Source organism: Anomaloglossus baeobatrachus, chromosome 7, assembly GCF_048569485.1.
Source record: "Anomaloglossus baeobatrachus isolate aAnoBae1 chromosome 7, aAnoBae1.hap1, whole genome shotgun sequence".
Lineage (NCBI taxonomy): Eukaryota > Metazoa > Chordata > Amphibia > Anura > Aromobatidae > Anomaloglossus > Anomaloglossus baeobatrachus.
In genome coordinates this window covers 104,431,679-104,453,881 of record NC_134359.1, presented here as the reverse complement: position 1 = coordinate 104,453,881, position 22,203 = coordinate 104,431,679, and the positions used below count along the sequence as shown (strand labels likewise).

Sequence of the window (22,203 nt, the reverse complement as noted above, 5' to 3'; positions counted from 1 at the left end):
GAGGTCTTATTAAGGGGTGCAAGGTTAGCATTTTGTTCTTGCCTGTGATGCTTCTGGAGGCAAAAAGACCCCTCCACCACACGAGAAGACATCAGAGTAATAATTTATGTATGGTAGTTAGGTGGGGACCCGGAGATTCAAGCATACCTTGGGGTTTATGGTTATAATCAGGAAGCACCCATGTAATATGTAGTCTAATAAATGTGAACCACAGTTTACACTAGCGAATTAGGATTACTATTAGCGCGTGTCCAATCAATTGTAACCAAAATTATCCAGTGTAAATTAGGAAATAGAAAAGATATGCATGACTTTTTTTTAACCTATTTATTTTTGTTCTTCAACATATGTTATCAATGGAACAAACAGTAAATGTAATGGACCGGTTAATGCCACTTAGGGTTCCGTTCCTCTAGCGTATAGCTTCCAATGCGAGAGCATGGGAAGCGATATGCTAATAACCCTCTGCTGCGAGCATCAGCCGAGGGTCATGGGACTGTGATGCAATCTCGCGATTGGGTCACAGCTGCGGAGAAGAGGGAGGGAGCACTTTATCCCCATCTCCTCCGCTGCCTGTCTCTGTGTACATCGCACTGCGATGTTTCACACACTCCCATAGACTTGTATGGGGGTGCGCAAGCTGAGACTCGTTTCCAAAAGCAGCATGCTGCAATTCATTCCGCATGCCGCTTCAATCAATCAATCGCAGATGAACACTGCCCCATAGTTTTGTGCTAGCGTGAGAGCAATCCAATGATTTATGAAATTGCACTCCCCCGTGCAAAACGCAAGTGGAATCAAACTCTTTATAGTGAGATTTCCCTTGCTGTCTTCCTTACTAGTACTCACTTGTCACTTGCTGCATGATTTTTCTAACCAAGAATGATTTGGGGTTTGGAAAGGTTTTTTGTACAATGAGACATAAGTTGTTTATGTTACAGGCTCTCGTGAGCACAGTTAATATTAATTTATAGGTCCTAATAACATTTAAAGTATCATTAACAATTTTCTTTTTCTTTTCTTTTAGGAGGCTAGCATCTGCACTTGGAGTAAGTATAGAAACTTACTACACCTTATTTATATTTTTAGTAGATTTTATGTTCACTATTAACATTTTCCCCATATTACTGTTTTACTAGTATGATAACAGACGGATGTAATGTGCACGGCTGTGAAATTTCAGAAGATCCGTCAGCTGCTTAAATGATTTTGTACCAAGTATGAAATTTATGGCCCTTCCACGGGATAGAAGATGATAGAGTAGGCTTCCTGATTGCTGGGGGTCAGACTGCTGGTACGCCCATTTGTCTGCCCCCTTGTCCGCCCCCTTATCTATCCACTTGTCCAAAGAAAGGGGCTATGAAGACCCCCTCTGAATAGAACAAGGTTTGAGCATGCAAAGCTCTGCTTCATTCAATCTACATAAATCTGCCTATTTTTCTGAAAGTAGTTCCTTATATGTGAAGCAACAAAATATGATATCCTTGCTGCCCATTTGATGTTGATATGTACCATATGGTCGACATCAAGGGGACAGTCAACTAAGACAATAAACGTGGACAGATTCTGCTACAATTAGCCATACTAGTATATTTTGTTGAAATAAGGTGTTTTTAAAAAGGACCATCTTTATAGCAGCACTCAACATAAAAGTTATTAAGAAGGGTAAGATATATTCCATGCTTTGAAGAAATCATTAAAAAAAAGTTTTTCAAATAAAGCCACATTGCTAGAATATGTTGTTGTCATAAAGTGTTTGGCTCTAAACTCGCCGAGTGTCATGGCGTCATCTGATGCTGTTCACACTGCAGAGTCTGACACTCCTCACTATGTCTTGGCTCCTTTGGTGCTTCCAACATTGGTAATAGGGAAATACTTGCTATTAAATTGGCATTTAAGAAGTAGTAACACTTTTTGGAGGGAGCTATCCATCCCTTTACTGTGATTACGGACCATTAAAATCTCCTTTAGCTCGAGTTGGCAAAACGTCTTACACCGAGACAAAATCAGTGGTCTTTGTGGTTTAATAGGTTTAATTTTTTCATAACTTATTGTCCTAGTTCTAAAAACACGAAGGTTGGTGCATTGTTCAGGGGTTTTCCAGGGGGGAACCTTGTGAGGATCCCATGACCATCCTGCAAAAGAGAGTGGTGGTGTCGACACTTAGTATGGCGGTTGAATCTGAGATTGCGGAGGCTCAAAATGAGGCACCACCTGGGGTCCTAGCTAACAAGTCATCTTCTCCTGAGGGTTCTAGGGGAATATCAGGATTCTGTCCTGGCTGGTCACCCTGGGGTGAATGGTACTCTGGATCTCTTATTGAGTCATTTTCGGGCCCAAAATCAGGATGGATGTGGTGTCCTATGTGCCTGTTTGTGCCATCTGTGCGCATTCTAAGACATCACACTCTCGTCCTTCAGGTTGTCTGTTACCATTGATTGTCCCTAGCAAACCTTGGATGGACATTTCCATGGATTTTATTATGGATTGTCCTCCCTCTGTTGGTAATATGGTTATTTTTGTTGTGGTGGACAGGTTTTCCAAAATGACACATTTTATTGCCTTACCCTTTTTTATCCAATGAGAAAACTATAGCTCAGCTATTTATACGTGAAATTGTCAGACTCCATGGAGTCCTGTCTGATATTGTTTCTGATAGCGGTACTCAATTTATTGCAAATTTCTGGAAGGCTTTCTCCTCTCGCTTAGGGATTAAACTGTGTCACTCATTGGCATTCCATCTGCAGTCTCATGGGCAAACATAATCACAACTTGGAGCAGTATTTGAGCTATTTTGTCTCGGATAATCAGGAGGAGTGGTCCTCATTCCTTCATCTTGCAGAATTTGCTATCAATAATCACCACCATAAGTCCTCTGGTACAGTCATATGAAAACGTTTGGGCACCCCTATTAATGTTAACCTTTTTTATTTATAATAATTTGGGTTTTTGCAACAGCTATTTCAGTTTGATATATCTAATAACTGATGGACTGAGTAATATTTCTGGATTAAAATGAGGTTTATTGTACTAACAGAAAATGTGCAATCCGCATTTAAACAAAATTTGACCGGTGCAAAAGTATGGGCACCCTTATCAATTTCTTGATTTGAACACTCCTAACTACTTTTTACTAACTTACTAAAGCACTAAATTGGTTTTGTAACCTCATTGAGCTTTGAACGTCATAGGCAGATGTATCCAATCATGAGAAAAGGTATTTAAGGTGGCCACTTGCAAGTTGTTCTCCTATTTGAATCTCCTATGAAGAGTGGCATCATGGGCTCCTCAAAACAACTCTCAAATGATCTGAAAACAAAGATTATTCAACATAGTTGTTCAGGGGAAGGATACAAAAAAATTGTCTCTGAGATTTAAACTGTCAGTTTCCACTGTGAGGAACATAGTAAGGAAATGGAAGAACACAGGTACAGTTCTTGTTAAGCCCAGAATTGGCAGGCCAAGAAATATATCAGAAAGGCAGAGAAGAAGAATGGTGAGAACAGTCAAGGACAATCCACAGACCACCTTCAAAGACCTGCAGCATCATCTTGCTGCAGATGGTGTCAATGTGCATCGGTCAACAAGACAGCGCATGTTGCACAAGGAGAAGCTGTATGGGAGAGTGATGCGAAAGAAGCCGTTTCTGCAAGCACGCCACAGAGTGACCTGAGGTATGCAAAAGCACATTTGGACAAGCCAGTTACAATTTGGAAGAAGGTCCTGTGGACTGATGAAACAAAGATTGAGTTGTTTGGTCATACAAAAAGGCGTTATGCATGGAGGCAAAAAAACATGGCATTCCAAGAAAAGCACTTGCTACCCACAGTAAAATTTGGTGGAGGTTCCATCATGCTTTGAGGCTGTGTGGCCAATGCTGGCACCGGGAATCTTGTTAAAGTTGAGGGTCGCATGGATTCAACTCAGTATCAGCAGATTCTTGACAATAATGTGCAAGAATCAGTGACGAAGTTGAAGTTACGCAAGGGATGGATATTTCAGCAAGACAATGATCCAAAACACCGCTCCAAATCTACTCAGGCATTCATGCAGAGGAACAATTACAATGTTCTGGAATGGCCATCCCAGTCCCCAGACCTGAATATCATTGAAAATCTGTGGGATGATTTGAAGCGTGCTGTCCATGCTCGGCGACCATCAAACTTAACTGAACTGGAATTGTTTTGTAAACAGGAATGGTCAAATATACCTTCATCCAGGATCCAGGAACTCATTAAAAGCTACAGAAAGCGACTAGAGGCTGTTATTTTTGCAAGAGTAGGATCTACAAAATATTAATGTCACTTTTATGTTGAGGTGCCCATACTTTTGCACCGGTCAAATTTTGCTTAAATGCGGATTGCACATTTTCTGTTAGTACAATAAACCTCATTTCAATCCAGAAATATTACTCAGTCCATCAGTTATTAGATATATGAAACAGAAATAGCTGTTGCAAAAACCCAAATTGTTATAAAGAAAAAAGGTTAACATTAATAGGGGTGCCCAAACTTTTTCATATGACTGTATATCTCCATTCTTTTGTGTCTAAGGGGGTACCTGAAGAGGACCAATTGGGTTCAGCTTTATCATCTACATGGGAAAAGCTTCATCAGCACTTGCTTAGCATGGGCTCTAGGCAGGGCCGTATTTGCCATTAGGCACTTGAGGGCACGTGCCTAGGGCGGTGCCTTCCAAGGGGGCGGCGCCCAGACCAAAACTTTAATTTTTTTTTTTTTTTTTAAATCTTCCTCCCTCCTCCAAACTCTTTATTAAATCCGGCGCCTTTTTGGAGGAGGGAGGGGGCGCCACAGTCATTTATAGTCGCGTCTATAACACGGGACTATAAATGAAACTGTGAGCGTGCCGGCACTTACTTCCGGGGTCAGAGGAGCTGTAATCAGCTCCCCGCCCCGACGTGCTGCCGTGCGCTCACTGTGCAGAGGTCACAGCAGCGTGAGGCCGCGCAGAGGAGGACGGGAGCCGCCGCCGGAGATGGAACCGCCGCCGGAGATGGAACCGCCGCCGAGCAAGATGTCAGATGCCGCCGCCGCCACCGCCGCCACCGCCACCGCCGCCGCCGCCACCGCCACCGCTACCGTGGAGAACGGAAGATGCAGCCTGGAGCAGGTAAGCGCTTTACAGCCGAAGACAGCGCCGAACAAGCAACCCGGGGGGGGGGCGCAACATGGAGGATGGGGAGGATGGAACATGATATGGGGGCGCAACATGGAGGATGGGGAGGATGGAACATGATATGGGGGCGCAACATGGAGGATGGGGAGGATGGAACATGATATGGGGGCGCAACATGGAGGATGGGGAGGATGGAACATGATATGGGGGCGCAACATGGAGGATGGGGAGGATGGAACATGATATGGGGGCGCAACATGGAGGATGGGGGGGATGGAACATGATATGGGGGCGCAACATGGAGGATGGGGGGGGATGGAACATATGGGGGCGCAACATGGGGGATGGGGGCGCAACATGGGGGATGGAGGAGGATGGGGGGGATGGAGGAGGATGGGGGGGATGGATGGGGGGATGAAGGAGGATGGGGGGGATGAAGGAGGATGGGGGGGATGAAGGAGGATGGGGGGGATGAAGGAGGATGGGGGGGGATGAAGGAGGATGGGGGGGATGAAGGAGGATGGGGGGGATGAAGGAGGATGGGGGGGATGAAGGAGGATGGGGGGGGGATGAAGGAGGATGGGGGGGGATGAAGGAGGATGGGGGGGGTGAAGGAGGATGGGGGGGGATGAAGGAGGATGGGGGGGGATGAAGGAGGATGGGGGGATGAAGGAGGATGGGGGGGGATGAAGGAGGATGGGGGGGATGGAGGATGGGGGGGGATGAAGGAGGATGGGGGGGATGAAGGAGGATGGGGGGGATGAAGGAGGATGGGGGGGATGAATCATGATGGGGGGGATGAAGGAGGATGGGGGGATGGAGGATGGGGGGGATGAATCATGATGTGGGGGGATGAAGGAGGATGGGGGGGATGAATCATGATGTGGGGGCGCAACATGTAGGATGGGGGGATGAAGCATGATGTGGGGGGTGCAACATGGAGGATGGGGGATGAAGCATGATGTGGGGGGTGCAACATGGAGGATGGGGGATGAAGCATGATGTGGGGGGCGCAACATGGAGGATGGGGGGGATGAAGCATGATGTGGGGGCACAACATGGAGGATGGGGGGATGAAGCATGATGTGGGGGCACAACATGGAGGATGGGGGGATGAAGCATGATGTGGGGGCACAACATGGAGGATGGGGGGGGATGCAGCATGATGTGGGGGCACAACATGGAGGATGGGGGGGATGAAGCATGATGTGGGGGCACAACATGGAGGATGGGGGGGATGGAGCATGATGTGGGGGCACAACGTGGAGGATGGAGCATGATGTGGGGGCACAACGTGGAGGATGGAGCATGATGTGGGGGCACAACGTGGAGGATGGAGCATGATGTGGGGGCACAACGTGGAGGATGGAGCATGATGTGGGGGCACAACGTGGAGGATGGAGCATGATGTGGGGGCACAACGTGGAGGATGGAGCATGATGTGGGGGCACAACGTGGAGGATGGAGCATGATGTGGGGGCACAACGTGGAGGATGGAGCATGATGTGGGGGCACAACGTGGAGGATGGAGCATGATGTGGGGGCACAACGTGGAGGATGGAGCATGATGTGGGGGCACAACGTGGAGGATGGAGCATGATGTGGGGGCACAACGTGGAGGATGGAGCATGATGTGGGGGCACAACGTGGAGGATGGAGCATGATGGGGGTGCGCAGCATGGGGGATAGAGCAGAATGGGAAAATGGGGGGGGGGCGAGGGAAAATGAGGGTGGTGGACAGTATAGCGAATGGGAGTTGCAGTATGGAGAATGGGAGGCATGGTATGGAGAATGGGGTAGCATGGGGGGAGGCATGGTATGGAGAATGGGAGGCATGGTATGGAGAATGGGGTAGCATGGGGGGAGGCATGGTATGGAGAATGGGAGGCATGGTATGGAGAATGGGGTAGCATGGGGGGAGGCATGGTATGGAGAATGGGGTAGCATGGGGGGAGGCATGGTATGGAGAATGGGGTAGCATGGGGGGAGGCATGGTATGGAGAATGGGGTAGCATGGGGGGAGGCATGGTATGGAGAATGGGGTAGCATGGGGGAGGCATGGTATGGAGAATGGGGTAGCATGGGGGGAGGCATGGTATGGAGAATGGGGTAGCATGGGGGGAAGCATGGTATGGAGAATGGGGTAGCATGGGGGGAGGCATGGTATGGAGAATGGGGTAGCATGGGGGGAGGCATGGTATGGAGAATGGGGTAGCATGGGGGGAGGCATGGTATGGAGAATGGGGTAGCATGGGGGGAGGCATGGTATGGAGAATGGGGTAGCATGGGGGGAGGCATGGTATGGAGAATGGGGTAGCATGGGGGGAGGCATGGTATGGAGAATGGGGTAGCATGGGGGGAGGCATGGTATGGAGGGGGCTTGATATGGAGACGGGGCAGCATGGGGAGCGCTCAGTTAGGAGCCTGGGAGGGCTTGGTATACAGAATGCGAAGCATAAGGCTCATTATGGAGTGGGGACAGCATGAGGGGGACAGTGAAGTGGGGGCTGCATGGAGAGGTGGGGACAGTGGAGGTCATAGTTCATAAGTGAGGAAGGTCTGGAGGGTATAATTCAGTGGGGAGGACAGTGGGGTTTTCATGTGAGGGGGCAGTGTAGTGGAAATGTTATAGGAGAGAATAATGTAGAGGCTGTATACTATAGGTGACACGGTGTGGGGTCATTTTTTGTGAAGTGAGCTCAGTCATGGGCAGTTATTTATTCTTGGGCACAGCCTTGGGCTTACTTAGGGTGGTTACTCTTTAGTGAGGAGAATTATGAGTCTCACAAGGTTTTTGCCACCTAATTTGAGAGCAGCATAATGTAGGGGCAGAGATCCTGATTCCAGTGTTGTCACTTACTGGGCTGCTCAGTGTAGTTTTGATAAAATCACTGTTTAATCAGCAGTAGTTATCATTTCAGGACTGCTTGATGTGCTGCAGAAATAAGGAGAAACAGAAGTCTTTAAATTTGCCTAAGTATCTGTATATCCCATGGTCAATAATTAGCGATAATAAACTCTATAGTGCACATAAAAAGTTTTATCTTAATTAACCCGATGTGTACTGTAGCTAGGAGAGCAAGGAGCCAGCGCTAAGCAGTGTGCGCGGCTCCCTGCTCTCTGCACATGTAGCGACGTTATGATCGCTGCTGCGTCGCTGTGTTTGACAGCTAAGCAGCGATCATAACAGCGACTTACCAGGTCGCTGTTACGTCACAGAAAATGGGGACGTAACAGCGACGTCGCTGTCGCTATGTGTGAAGCACCCCTAAAGCCCCCATACACTATAGTCTGATTTTTAGGCCGGCAGCTATCTTGCTCAGCTCTCCCATATACAGGAGCACTCATTCTGCCAAGTGTTTGTGTTCTTTATTAGAGCCGCTGCTGGACATCTCCAGCAGCAGCTTATCATTTAGAGGATAAGGCTATGTGCGCACAGTGCGTTTTTCGCAGCGTTTTTGCACGTTTTTCGGGTGCGTTTTTGGCCTCAAAACTGCAGGACTTTGCTTCCCCAGCAAAGTCTATGAGTTTTCATTTTTGCTGTCCCCACACATCTGTTTTTTTTTACCTGCGTTTTTAAGTTTAAAAAAAAAAATGGACATGTCAGTTCTTTCCTGCGTTTTTCTGCGTTTTCCCCCCATGCAATGCATTGGAAAAACGCAGCAAAACGCAGCCAAAAACGCACCAAATCGCGGCAAAAACGCATGTGTTTTTTGATGCGTTTTTCGACGCAGGTGCATTTTTGTGCGTTTTTAGCAGCCAAAAACGCACAAAAACGCAGCGTCAAAAAGACGCAGTGTGCGAACCTAGCCTAATGGGATCTACACTCTGTAATCGGACATGCTGGATCCTTATTCCCCCCGACAATCAGAAGTTAGAGCCCCCATTCACATTGGACTGTCAGCAGAACCTGTCGATATTGGCGGGTTTAGACCACTTTAGGTTAATGTGTATGCAGGTGTTAACTACTATCTGAAGGCTCTGGGCTCTATCAGGGAATGTGCACACGTCTTGTAGATGTCTGTGAACCCCCGGAATTATTCAGACAGAATACGCTTCAGGACAGTCATCATTTTATCCTGTAGCAAATATATATATATTTTTTTTTTTGCTGTTGCTTCTTGGTTGTTTTTTCCAACTTCTTTTAGCTACTGGATTTTACTTATTTTTTTAAATGAAGTAGTAAGCGGCATCCAAGCAGCAGGCGCCATATAATGGCTGGTCACTGTCAGCCGCTTCATGTCTGAGGAAACCTGACGCGCTTAAAAAACTCCAAAGACTGAACATATGGACAGCAAGTCGTTTACATTGCAGTGTATGAGTTCATTTCTTTAATATTTAGAGTTTGGGGTTTTTGGGCGGGTTACAGTGCGGATCTGTCTGAAAACAAAATGCTGTGTGCACATACCCTTAATCTGACTGATCAGAAGGGGGTGCCACCACTGACAGTGCCTAGGGCAGCAAAAACCCCAAATACGGCCCTGGCTCTAGGTATATGTGTGTGGCTGACTGTAGGCCTGTGTCTTGTCCGGACCTGTTCGTGGGTGTATTAGTTTGGTTATCCACTAAAAACATTAGGATTAAAATACCATAACTTTAGTTAGGACTTCACTTCATCAGTCCATTCAAATTTACTGCTATCATCAACCCGTTGGCTTTCCATCTGGCCTTACCAGCATCATATAAAATCCATAATGTCTTTACAAACCTCTATTAAAGAAATTTGTGGGTTTGAGAACTCTTCTTCCTACCTCTCCACCTCCAATCTTAGTTGATGCATCATTAGAGTTTCAGGTATCGAGAATTATAGATTCTCAGGACGTTCATCGTTCTCTACAGTACCTGGTTCAATGGCAGGGTTATGGATCTGTGGAAAGGACTTTGGCACCATCCTCTAATGTTCAAGTGGAGCACCTGGTTATGGCATTCCATCACCGTTACCTGGAGAGACCTAGTCTTGAGGGTCCAGAGGCCCCTCGCAGGGGAAGGGATACTGTCACACGGTATTTGGTTCGAAACTCGCTGAGCGTCATGGTGGCATCTGATGCTGTTCACACTGCTTCTGAGTTAAACACACATGCTAGGGCATTGATCAGTTGTGTTTTCATTAGTGATTTGGCTTGCACAAGTTAATTTCTGCTAACCTGCTGATTTCCTCTTGTATCACATGTTGTGGGAGACCTATCACAGTCACTCCACCCATTTTATAATGGAAGAGCCTGTCTTCCTGTGCCAACTATGGCTTTAGCTAATAAAGTCTGTGTAATGTATTCCAGTTCTGCTGGTGATTGTACTGCTTTGTGCATGAAGCTGTTGTGGAGTTCTCTCGCAGTCTTGTTGTTTTCTCCCTGCTCTTATTTTCTTCCTTATCACTGTTTGACTGTTGCCTCCATGTGAGAGTGCAGTGTGATTGTGTTTTGGTTTCCCCAGTATGTCCTTATGTGTGGGTTTAAACACACCTGTTCCGGCCATCCCCTGGGGTGAGAAAAAGGGGTACTAGATCAGGGCTGTTCAGGAGCAGGCGAAGGAAGGTGGGCCAGATATCACCATTATACAATAGACATATCTCCGGGATTAAAGACAGCTTGGGCCCCCCTAGCCTTAGGGCCAGTTTAGAAGCCTCATCCTCGGTTATCCCATCACACCCCATGATAGTTGAACACTTGAGCATTGTACTTTTCAATTGCAAACATTCCTGCAATCTATGGAAGAAGTAAAAATTTTGCCCTGAATTTTTCCTTATACAGCAAAATTCATTTAATTTCATATGTGAACATGCTCTGGGTCTTCTCGTATCTCCTTGAGAGGGGTCACTTACCGCTGTCCCTATTCTCCCGCCACTCTGCACGTCACTTTGTTTCCGCGGTTCCCAGGGAGACATGAGAAATCCCAGAGCATATTCACAAATGAAATTAATCTGGGGATGTGCACCCGGATTCAGTGCACATACCATGCAGCTGAGAGGCAGTGGCAACAGCAGGATTATATGTGAGATTGCCGTGACATGGGGCCAGTCTCAGCAATCAACCGCAATACAGCGAGTGTGCATAATTTAAAGAGGAACCGTGACTGAAATGAAGAAAAGCACCACCCCTATGACTGAAAAGAAAGGTATGTAATTGTACCGCCCCCCGGGCTTGGCTGCGACCGCCGAGCCGCTCGGATCCGTGCTCGTACTGCGGGTGGTGGCTCGAGCCTCTCACGGACCCGGGGGTCACGTTGCTCTGCAAGGAGGTTGGCGCTACACGGGGGGATTTGGGTGTTTGGTTTGGAATGATAGTTCGTGACGCCACCCATGGGTTGTGGTGATTATGCACACCACCGCTGCAGTAAAGGTATGGGGCTCCCGGGAGCGATGTAATGGCGCAGCTAGGTGTTGACCCCTCCGTGGGTAGGGGGGTGTTGGTCCCGAGGCCCAGTAGGCGAGGGCCGGGGTGCAGGGTGAAGTATTGCGGTGCAGTGCAGTGCGGTGCCTGATGGCACTGGTGTACTCACTCTGACACAAGACACTGGAGTCTCTGGTAAACCAAACGGAGTGATGAACGAGGCCCGCAGCCGGCTGCAGCTTCTTCCAGACTACTTTGGTGATTTCCACCTTTCTCCTGCACCTCAGTGTGTAAATGTTTTGACTCCTATGCCTAGACACCGTTAGTCCGCTCCCCGACTTGTGTGTGCCGGAGGAGCCCGTTTGCCCGCAGACGCTGGCCCTTTGGGTCTCTATGCCTTGGCGGTGGCTTTACTCTGTATGGTTGGGCTGTTATCTTCTAAAGGGACTTGTGTGGGGTAGGTTCTTAAGTCCAGCTCGCAATCAGTTGATCCGACTCGGCCCTGCCGGTTCAGGGCTTTGTACTGGGTCTGAGTACCCTGCCTGGTGCTCCAGTATCCAGTTGGCTCCCCGGTTCAGTTCCGGTGGGCCACTACCCTGTCCCGGTCCCTTACGGTTTCACAGGTCATTTTCCCGGTCTCCTGCAGGTGGCCACCACCATCTGCCTCCTTGCCAATGGTGACTGGGCTCCGAACCAGCCACCTGGTAGTCTCTTATCAGGGCATGGACACAGAACTGCCCGTGTCCTTGACTGCTCTTGACTTGCACTTCAACTTGACTCCTCCAGAGCCTGAACTAGACTGTTCTAGTCCCTGAGCTTGACTAGACTCCTGTTTTCCCACCTCCAGGTCTGTGAACTCGTCGGTGGGCGGAGCCAACCACCTGGCTCCACCACCCCCTGGTGTGGACATCAAACCTGGAGGGTGGTGACAAGGGTTTTGGGTTTGGCTGGTGTTAACTAACCAGGAGGGAGTGTGTGTGTGTGTGACTACCTGGGACAACCTGGATAGTCCAGGGCATCACATTCCCCCTTGGATTAATGCAGACCGTCCGCGGGCTACCCATCCATCACCGGTTTATTTTGTTTCTGTAAAATAGAAAACTGGACAAACAATACAAGCATAATAACATTTCAACATTTTTATCTTTTTGGATCTTCCCATGCGGGAGGCACATACTTGAACATTACGGTAGAATTTTTAATAACACGGGAACCGGGTCCTCAGTCACTCACCCAAACAACCTAGACTTTGATGCTGCCCCTAAAAAGTGGGCAGTACCCCTTTTCCCCAGTCCAGGAACGGGCCCAGGTGTTTTAACGGGACGGGTGCAGGGTTTCACAGTCTTTCCAGAGGCCCCACGTCCAGGGGACCCCTGACTCGGAGGATGGCCATCGGTTGTAGTGGTGGCGGGCCTCGGCCAACAGCTTCCCGCAGGCCCATCCTCCAGTCTTCCTCTCCGGAGGCGGTGAAACCGGACGGCCGGTTAAGGGAGGGGATTATTTACATGCCCAAAAGTTTTTGGGTGGCCTTCAAGTTCTCGGCCTTGTCTTTTTGTAAAACGGGGCAACAAAAGTCCCAACAGGGACGGGCAGTCAGGGTCCCAACGGGGACTTTAACATGGTAGCCGAGAACCGCTACCGCACTTTAACTTTCTTCAGGGGAGCTGTATGTCGGGGGAGGCGACTGGGACCGCCTAGGAACACTGCGGCTTGCCCTCCTCGTTATATCCAGGGCGAACCAGCCCCTCTCCCCCCAGTGCCGGGTGTAGGTGACAAGCTCACCGGGCTTCAGGTCACGATCCGGGTGACCCAGGGGGAGATGAGGGTTGACGTCCTGCCGGGAAAAGAAAACTTTGGCCTCCAGGCCCGGTTCATAGATGAACGCCCATCTACGCCAGGGGTCAAATTGCTGGACCTCGCCCTCATATGTTGGGCCACGTACACTGTATGTTGCGCTCCAGACATGCTCCTTCTCCCGGATGGTACGGGCCAACACCTCGGCCTTCTGCCTTTCCCGGGCCTTGATCTCCTGGCCCAGTGGGTTCTACTGCCACTCCCAATATGGAGCGTCTGCCTGCTCCTCTTTCGCGGGTGTCGGGTCCAGCCGGAGCTCCCCCGCACCAGCTACGACCGGCATTATCTGAGCTGGGGGACCCCGCTGTGTTGCGGCCTGCCTTGCTGCCTTACAGCGACAACCCTCCGCTGACTCAGTCGAGGCCTGGGACCTGGGAGTGGCCAGCGTTACCCTCTGGGCCTCCTTCCGGTCAGTATCCTTCATTTTCCTGGCCGGGCGGACTGCCGGGGCCGGGTCTTCTCCGGGCGCGGCCACTTCCGGGACCGGCTGCTCTCCTTGAGAAACGGGCACCTTCCATGGAAGCGGGATTGGTGCTGACCGGACAAGCGGGCTGCCTCCCCAGGTCAGTCCTCACAGGCGGGCGGGACGGGCTCCGCTGCCGGTGGCGGGGGCAGCGGACTGAGTGGGGGAGCAGCGGCAACCGTCACGAGCGATGAGGGAAGCAGCATGGAGAAAGGCAGTAGACCGAGTCCCTCAGCCGCGATGACCGGTCCCTCAAGGACACAGGGGCGTGGGTCGCTTACCCGCTCTCCAAACTCTGCCTCCACTTCATGTGCTCGCACGGCCACCGCGATCTCCCTCATCTCGGCCACCCAGCGCTCCATGAGGCATCGCACCTGGGCCTGCAAGTGGCAACACATTAAGGTGGTCCAGGCTTCAACCCACGCCGCTGTTCCAGGCACGGGCTCCGGGGTTGCGAGCTTGTTTTCCCGCCTCCAGGCATGTGAACTCCTCGGTGGGTGGAGCCAACTGCCTGGCTCCGCCCCCTGGTGTGCATATCAAAACTGGAGGGTGGTGACAAGGGTTTTGGGTTTGGCTGGTGTTACTTAACCAGGAGGGGGTGTATGGTGTGTGTGTGACTACCTGGGACGACCTGGATAGTCTAGGGCGTCACATAATGCACTCACATGAGCATTAAAAGTGTTTTTCTTTTTATGATAGTGACTAGCCCGCCCCAGGGCCTTAGGTGACTCAGTGTCGGGCTGGACTAGCCCGAGATAGTTAGCGGTGGCGGGGCCCGGCTTCGTGAGCCTGGCGGAGTCAATTAATCTGGCTGATGGGGGAGGTGATGATGGGAGTTGTAGTTTATTGAAATTCGTGACACCACCTGTGGTATTATGCAGCTACGGAGCCGCAGCTGCTGGAAGGGACCTCCGGGGCTGATGTTGTGGCAGCTGAGGTATTTCTCGCTCTCCACAGGTAGAGCGGGTACCCCGGGGCAACCTTTGGAAAAGTCTATGGTGTTTGATGATGAGATGCGAGACAAAACAGACGACACAGGACTTGCAGTCAAGATGTTTACTCATTGTTAGGTTTCAACACTGCAGCTGACCGGTTACCCGTGGTATGCCAGGATCTGCCGTCATGGGCCTCCACCGATCCCGACTAGTTCAGGGATCAGTACTGTTGCACCCCTCAATATGTCCTGTCCTGCGCCTTTACCACCGAGCCTGTCCAAAGGGTGGCTGACCTAAGTCTTCTAATGCTTCCCTTTGCAGGTGATCTGTGGTAGGCTGTGGCCTCGGGTGCCTGCAGCAATCTCCCGGGCCGTTGGTTTTGCTAAAAGTAATGTCTTTCTTCTTTCAGCCTAGGGACCGTCCCTGTGTTGCAGCCGGATCCCTCCACCCGGTTTTTCTAGTGGAACAGGTCCACGGGACGTTCGTACTTCCGTGGCACCCTGGAATCCCTTCTATCGGTGTCACCTGGGCCTAGCAAGACCCCAGGATCTCCACCAAGAACCTTCTTCTACTAAAGTCTTTCTCTCCGCTGTCCCTTTCCTGACAGCCCACCTCCACACTCCTCGACTTCTTCTGACTGACTTGAACTTGAACTAACTGGTTCCCCTCTCTATTCCCTGACTCCTCCCACACCCTCCCCTGGTAGGCTCCACCACCTCATAGACCAGAGAATGGGAATTAAGGCCCCATAACCAGGTATACTGGTAGCTACTCTCAGCATTAACCCCTTCACGACCATGGACGGAAAGATCCGTCATGGTGCCCTGGGCCTTAACGACCAAGGACGGATCTTTCCGTCATGACGTAATCGCGGCACCGGAGCCCCCAGAGACTGCGTTCGGTTAACACAAACTGCAGATTCGGGGAGGAGGGGACCTGTACCTGACCTCAGGAGGGGTGGTGCCTCCTCCATGGACCTACAAAGGCTATGATTGGCTGACGAACGCCGCTCAACCAATCACAGCCACTGTAATGTTCCAGCCATTTAAAGTGACTGAAGCATTGAAATCCAGCCCTGACCAGTGCAGCTATAGCACTGGCCATTGGCTGGAGCTGGGTGACCTCACTGGATCACTCTCCCCCAGCTCCAGTAGCTCTGATTGGAGAGATCGGCCTTGTGACCGATCTCTCCAATCACAGTGGACTTGTTGCCGGTGACCGTCCCCATCAGCTTCACTTGTCGGTCCCTGCAGCACGCCAGCACAGTGAGTGTATACAGTGCAATGGCAGGGCGAAAAGCTCCGGTCCCATGCTGTTATGTGACCGGAGCATGGGACCCGGAAGTTACCGCGCTGCCATTGCACTGTATGAAACCGGCGAAAAGCCTCCCAATCTTCCGCCGCCGCCCTCCATCTGCCACAGTGCCACCGCTCCCCTCGATCTGCTGCCCGGCCCCTCACCTGCGTGATGTGCTGCCAGCCCCCTCCACTCATGATTTGCTGCCCGCCCCCTCTACTCCCTTATGTGCTGCCCGGCCCCGCCCCCTCTCCTCCATTATGTGCTGCCCGGCCCCGCCCCCTCTCCTCCGTTATGTGCTGCGCCCCCTCTCCTCCGTTATGTGCTGCCCGGCCCCGCTCCCTCTCCTCCGTTATGTGCTGCCCGGCCCCGCCCCCTCTCCTCCGTTATGTGCTGCGCGCCCCCTCTCCTCCGTTATGTGCTGCGCGCCCCCTCTGCTCCGTTATGTGCTGCTCGCCACCTCCGTTATGTGCTGCTTGCCCCCTCCCCTCCGTGATGTGCTGCCCGCTACCCCCCACCCTTCACCCCCGTGATGTGCGCTCCCTCCCCTCTCCTCCGTTATGTGCTGCCTTTTTTTGTGCACCCCAAATAAAAAAACAAGCAAAAGAAAACATGAACAATTAGGTACCTGATCAGCTATCGTCCTGCAGTCGTACTCGACTTTGGACAGGACTTCTTTTTTCCATCCCACCTAGTCCCCCCGCCCCCCTTTTTTGCAGAACATTCGTGCGTGCGCCCTGTTTTCTTTTTTCTATGCCATGGGGGTCTAGTTTCCAAAATGGGGTCACATGTGGGGGAGCTCCACTGTTTCGGCAGCTCAGGGGGTCTCCAAACACAACATGGAATTCAGCTAATTATCCCAGACAATTTTGCGTTTGAAACGTCAAATGACGCTCCTTGCATTCTGAGCCCTGCTGTGCGCCCAAACATTTGATTTCCACCACATATGAGGTGTCTGTGTACTCAGGAGAAATTGCACAATACATTTTATGGTGCACTTTTTCCTGACACCCTTGTGAAAAAAAAGCTACCTTGTTGAAGTAACAATTTTGTGGTAAAAAAAATGTTTTTATTTTCACGGCTCAACTCTATTAACTTTTGTGAAGCCCCCAGAGGTTCAAAGTGCTCAATAAAGATCTAAATAAATTACATGAGGGGTCTAGTTTCCAAAATGTGGGGGAGCTCCACTGTTTCGGCACCTCAGGGGCTCTCCAAACGCAACATGGTGCGGCTAACAATTCCAGCTAATTTTCTGTTCAAAAAGTCAAATGACACTCCTTCCCTTCCGAGTTCTGCCGTGCACCCAAACAGTGGTTTTTCGCCACATATGAGGTATCTGCGTGCTCAGAAGAAATTGCCCAACAAATTTTGGGGGTTCATTTAATCCTGCTACCATTGTGAATATGGAATATTTGAAGCTAAATTAACATTTTTGTTGCAAAAAGTAAAATGTTCATTTTTTCCTTCCACATTGCTTTAGTTACTGTGAAGCACCTGAAGGGTTAATAACCTTCTTGAATGTGGTTTTGAGTAGCCTGAGGGGTGCTGTTTTTGGAATGGTGTCACTTTTGGATGTTTTGAGTCATGTAGACCTTTCAAAATCGCTTCAAATGTGATGTGGTCCCTAAAAAAAGTGGCTTTGTAAATTTTGTTGTAAAAATGAGAAATTGCTCATAAACTTTGAACCCCTATAACTTCCTTAAATGGTTTTTTTTTCCCAAAAATTGTTCTGATGTAAAGTAGACATGTGGGAAATGTTATTTATTAATTATTTTGTGTCATATGTCTCGTTGGTTTTAGAGCATAAAAATGAAAAGTTTGAAAATTACAAAATTTTCAAAATGTTCTCGAAATTTCCGTTTTTTTCACAAAGAAACGCAAAAAATATTGGCCTAAATTTACCACTAACATGAAGCCCAATATGTCACGAAAAAACAATCTCAGAATCACCGGGATCCGTTGAAGTGTTCCAGAGTTATAACCTCATAAAGAGACACTGGTCAAAATTGCAAAAAATGTCCTGGTCTTTAGGGTCAAAGTAGGCTTGGGGCTGAAGGAGTTAATAAACCCTGACCCGGTTACAGGTTCCCTTTAGGTGCTGGGTTACGGTTCTCTGCATATTGTCTACCCCTCTTTTCTTGTTATAGGTTGGGATCTTATGAACGGACCTCTACCAATCAGCATGTGATGTAATATCCTAATTCAAATGAAAAAAAGAAAGACTGTAAAGAGTATCTGTGACCTGAACCGACACGCACTGTGTGCAATTATCAGGCAGTTTGTATTTTTGATGATTATTTTTACTATTGAACAACTACTGTACAACTAATCTAAAAAGTTTAAAAACCTGAAATCTGATCAGCTAAGAAATTAAAATTGAGTTTTTTCCTTTCTTAGGAGAATATCTATGTGTCCAGAATTAAACGGGCAATTATTAGTGCAGAATTAAACGGGCAATTATTAGTGCAGAATTCTTATGCAACTAAATGAAAAATGTCAATTTTTCCCATCACAATTCTTTATTTTCAACTGTTAACATGAGAATAATAACCAAACAACTCAAATGTACAAAGTTACAATTCAAAAAATATCAGTGACCCATATAGGCCCCCTTCTTTTCCATATCGGTCTTGTGCGCACTTACCGTTTTTTGCCGCGGATTTCCTGCAGTTTTGCTGCATGTTTCGCTGCAGAAAATGTTCATAACATCTCTGCAGTGATTCACCAGCAAAACCTATGGGAAAAAAAAATCCTGTGCGCACTAAGCGGAATTTGACAGCTGCAGGTTTTGCTGCGGGATTAAGAACGGTAGTCCGCTCCCCGGCTTGCTGTGTGTCGGGAGAGGCCTGTTTGCCTGCAGACGCTGGCCCCTTGGGTCTCTATGCCTTGGCGGTGGCTTTACCCTAATGGTTGGGCTGTTGTCTTCAGTTGGGTCTTGTGTGAGAAAGGTCCTAAAGTCCAGTCCTCAATCAGTTGATTTGACTTAGCCTAGTGGTTTCTGGGCCTCGTACTGGGTCTAAGTACCCCTCCTGGTGGTCCGGTTTCCAATCGGTTCCTCTGTTCGGTACCGGCGGGCCACCGCCCGACCCCGATCCCTACGGTTCCACCGGCTATAATCCCAGCTCCTGCAGGCGGCCACCACCATCTGCCTCTTTGCCAAAAGTCCCTGGGCTCCAACCCAGACACCTCGTGTAGTCTTTGGCAGGCCTGGGCACAGGTCTGCCCTTGAACTTGACTCTCCTCACTCTCTGTCAAGACTCAACTCTCAACTCCACTGTTTTCCCGCCTCCGGGCCTGTGAACTCCTTGGTGGGCGGAGCCAACCGCCTGGCTCTGCCCCCCTGGTGTGGACATCAAACCCGGAGGGTGGTGACAAAGGTTTGTAGTTTGGCTGCTGTCACCTTTCTAAGGGGAGGGGGTGTGTGTGTATGGGACTACCTGGGACAACCTGACTAGTCCAGGGCGTCACATATGTGCCCCACATTGCGTTTTGTGCAGTGCGGAAAAGAACGCACCCTCTGGCAGACTGAAGAAATGTAAACACTGTGTTTGTCAAAAAAATACATCCAAAACACATGCATTTTGGATGCATTTTCCATGCATTTTTCATGCGTTTTGGAAGCAGTTTTGTCAGTGCGTTCCCCTGGCAATTCAGCTTTGCTACATGCCCACTCATAGCAGACACAGACAGAGTCGCGCGATGAGAATGAACTCGGATGAACTTCACCCGACTTCATTGTCATCCCACGGCTCTGTCGGTGTGTCGCGTCCTGATTAGCGGTCACCCGTGAAGGATTTACCAGTGACTGCTAATCCCCTGAGTGACTAAAGTGACCAGCGCGATCAGCGGTGCCGTCACTCAGGTTACCCGCGGCCACCTGGAGTCCTCCACCCAAGACCGCAACTAACCTGTGACGTCATCGCTGATCGTGCAGCTCACTTCAGTTGCTGCGTGGAGCTGACAGAGAGCGGTCATGGTCTGTGGACACTCTTGTTAGCTTCATGTAGCAGAGCTGGATGCGTCACGGGACTTCGTGTGGATTATGTCGGACCTGGAGGGGTATTTGGGGATTAATAAAGTGGTGAAAGAGGGTTGGTTTTTTTGTCTTTTATTCCAAATAAAGGATTTTTTCGGGTGTATGTGTTTATTTTCTTTAACTTACAGGTTAAACATGGAAGGTATCTCGGGGAGATGCCTGCCATGATTAACCTATGACTTAGTGGCAGCTATGGGCTGCCATTAAATCCTTATTACCTCGATAGCCACCGCACCAAGGCAATTCGGGATGAGCCGGGTAGAGTCCCAGGATTGTCACATCTAATGGATGCGGCAATTCCGGATGGCTGCTGGCTGATATTGTTAGGCTGGGGGGCTCCCCATAACGTGGAGCTCCCCATCCTGAGAATACCCGCCTTCAGCCATGTGGCTTTACCCTGGCTGGTATCAACATTAGGGTAACCGCACGTTGTTTTTTTTTAATTATTTATTTATTTATTTTACTGCACAATATAGACCCGCCCACCGGCGGCTGTGAATGGCTGCAGTTAGACAGCTGTCACTCAGCGTGGGGGGTGTGTCTGACTGCAACCAATCATAGGCACTGGTAGGCGGGGAAAGCAGGGAATACGAGATGGAATAATGAGTGGCCGGCATTTTCAAAAGAGGAAAAGCCGCCGGAGCTTTGTGACAGCCGAGCAGCGTCGTGCCAGTGATCGGTGAGTATGAAAGAGGGGGAAAGACAACCGACGGACAGAGAGAGAGACAGACAGACAGAGAGAGACCGACCGATGGACAGAGAAAGAGACAGACAGAGCGACCAACTGACAGAGAAAGAGACCGATTGACAGACAGAGAGAGATTGACCGACATCGACAGACAGAGAGATTGACTGATATTGATAGATAGAGACTGAAAAGACCTGCGTTTTGTTTGTCAAAAAAGCATGCGGAACGCAACAAAAATGCAGTCCAAATGCAGTCCGAGTGCATTTTGGTTGCGTTTTGACCCACATCATTTATTTCAATGGGTGGAGAACTCAGCTACAACACATAAAAGAAGTGACATGCTGCTTTTTTTTACCGCAGCAATTTTTGGCATCTAAAACACAGCGTGCTCATTGCATTTTCGGACTTCTCATAGACTTTGCTGGGGAAGCAGAACACATGCAATTTGGCACTGAAACACTGCAGTTCAAAATGCAGCGTTAACGCGGGAAAAAACGCAACGTGCGCACATAGCCTAACACATTGACTAATAAGTGACACATCTCTGGAATTATGGTCTCTGCCTCTACATGATGCTGCTTTAGAGTAAATAGCAAAAAGCCAGAATCCCTTGCAAATCTTTACTGGCTATCCAAGCAGTGGAGACATCCATGCTGCGATGGAGCATTGTCCTGCATAAAAATCATGGTTTTCCTGAAAGATGTAGACCTTTCCCAGTGCTTGAAGAACGTGTCTTCTAAAAACTGGCACTAGGTTTGGGATGTGTTTTTTGAGTCCATCTTCAACCAAAAAGATCCAACCCGCTAACCTTTAATAATACCAGCCCATAGCAGAACCCCAGCTCCACCTTGCTGGTAACTGAGTCAAAGTGGAGGTCTGTGCCTTTTACAGATCCCATCCAACTTGTCCCTCATGAGTCACTCTCATCTCATCAGTCCATAAAAGCTTTGAACAATCTGTTTTCACATATTTCTTGGTTCAGTCTTTAATTTTTAACATCTGTGTCTTGTTAGTGGTGCTTGGGTTTCAGCCTTGTGGGTTCTCCAGGGAGGCTCCATTTCTGGAATATGACAACACTGGAGGATAATGGGTTCCTGGTTGCTTCACGTTTGAGCCTTCTGAAATTTTTGGCAGTTGTAGGGGTTCTCCACCTTTGTGGACAATATATTTTTCATTATATACAGTAAATGCATGCATTTGGGGCTGAAATCCTTTTTGCAATTGGGTTCAGTAAAACTTTTGCACAATTTGCCTCCTATAGCCACTGTATTACACAGTCTACTGATGGCTGCAGAATGCGTTGACAGGGTTGGGTACATTACCTTTATTTTCACAGATGTGTTAGGGACATGATTTTTGTGACACTTACTATTATAATGATATGGCAGATTCTCCTCCTGCTCTATTACTGCAGTTTTCCTCACAGACTGCACAGCAAACATGGCCATAAATGGCTGCTGGTGGAGGAG

The 22,203-nt window shown here is 49.1% G+C and overlaps 1 protein-coding gene across 1 annotated transcript in view; it reads left to right on the top strand.

Moving 5' to 3' along the window:
• Positions 1 to 1,033: 1,033 nt before the first annotated feature.
• The window catches only part of LOC142245947 (uncharacterized), a 414,818-nt gene continuing 393,648 nt past the window's right edge, over positions 1,034 to 22,203 (top strand). Inside the window, exon 1 of the mRNA XM_075318950.1 lies at positions 1,034 to 1,049. The gene's annotated coding sequence lies outside the window, so the exon portion shown is untranslated. The remainder of the gene's footprint in view (positions 1,050 to 22,203) is intronic.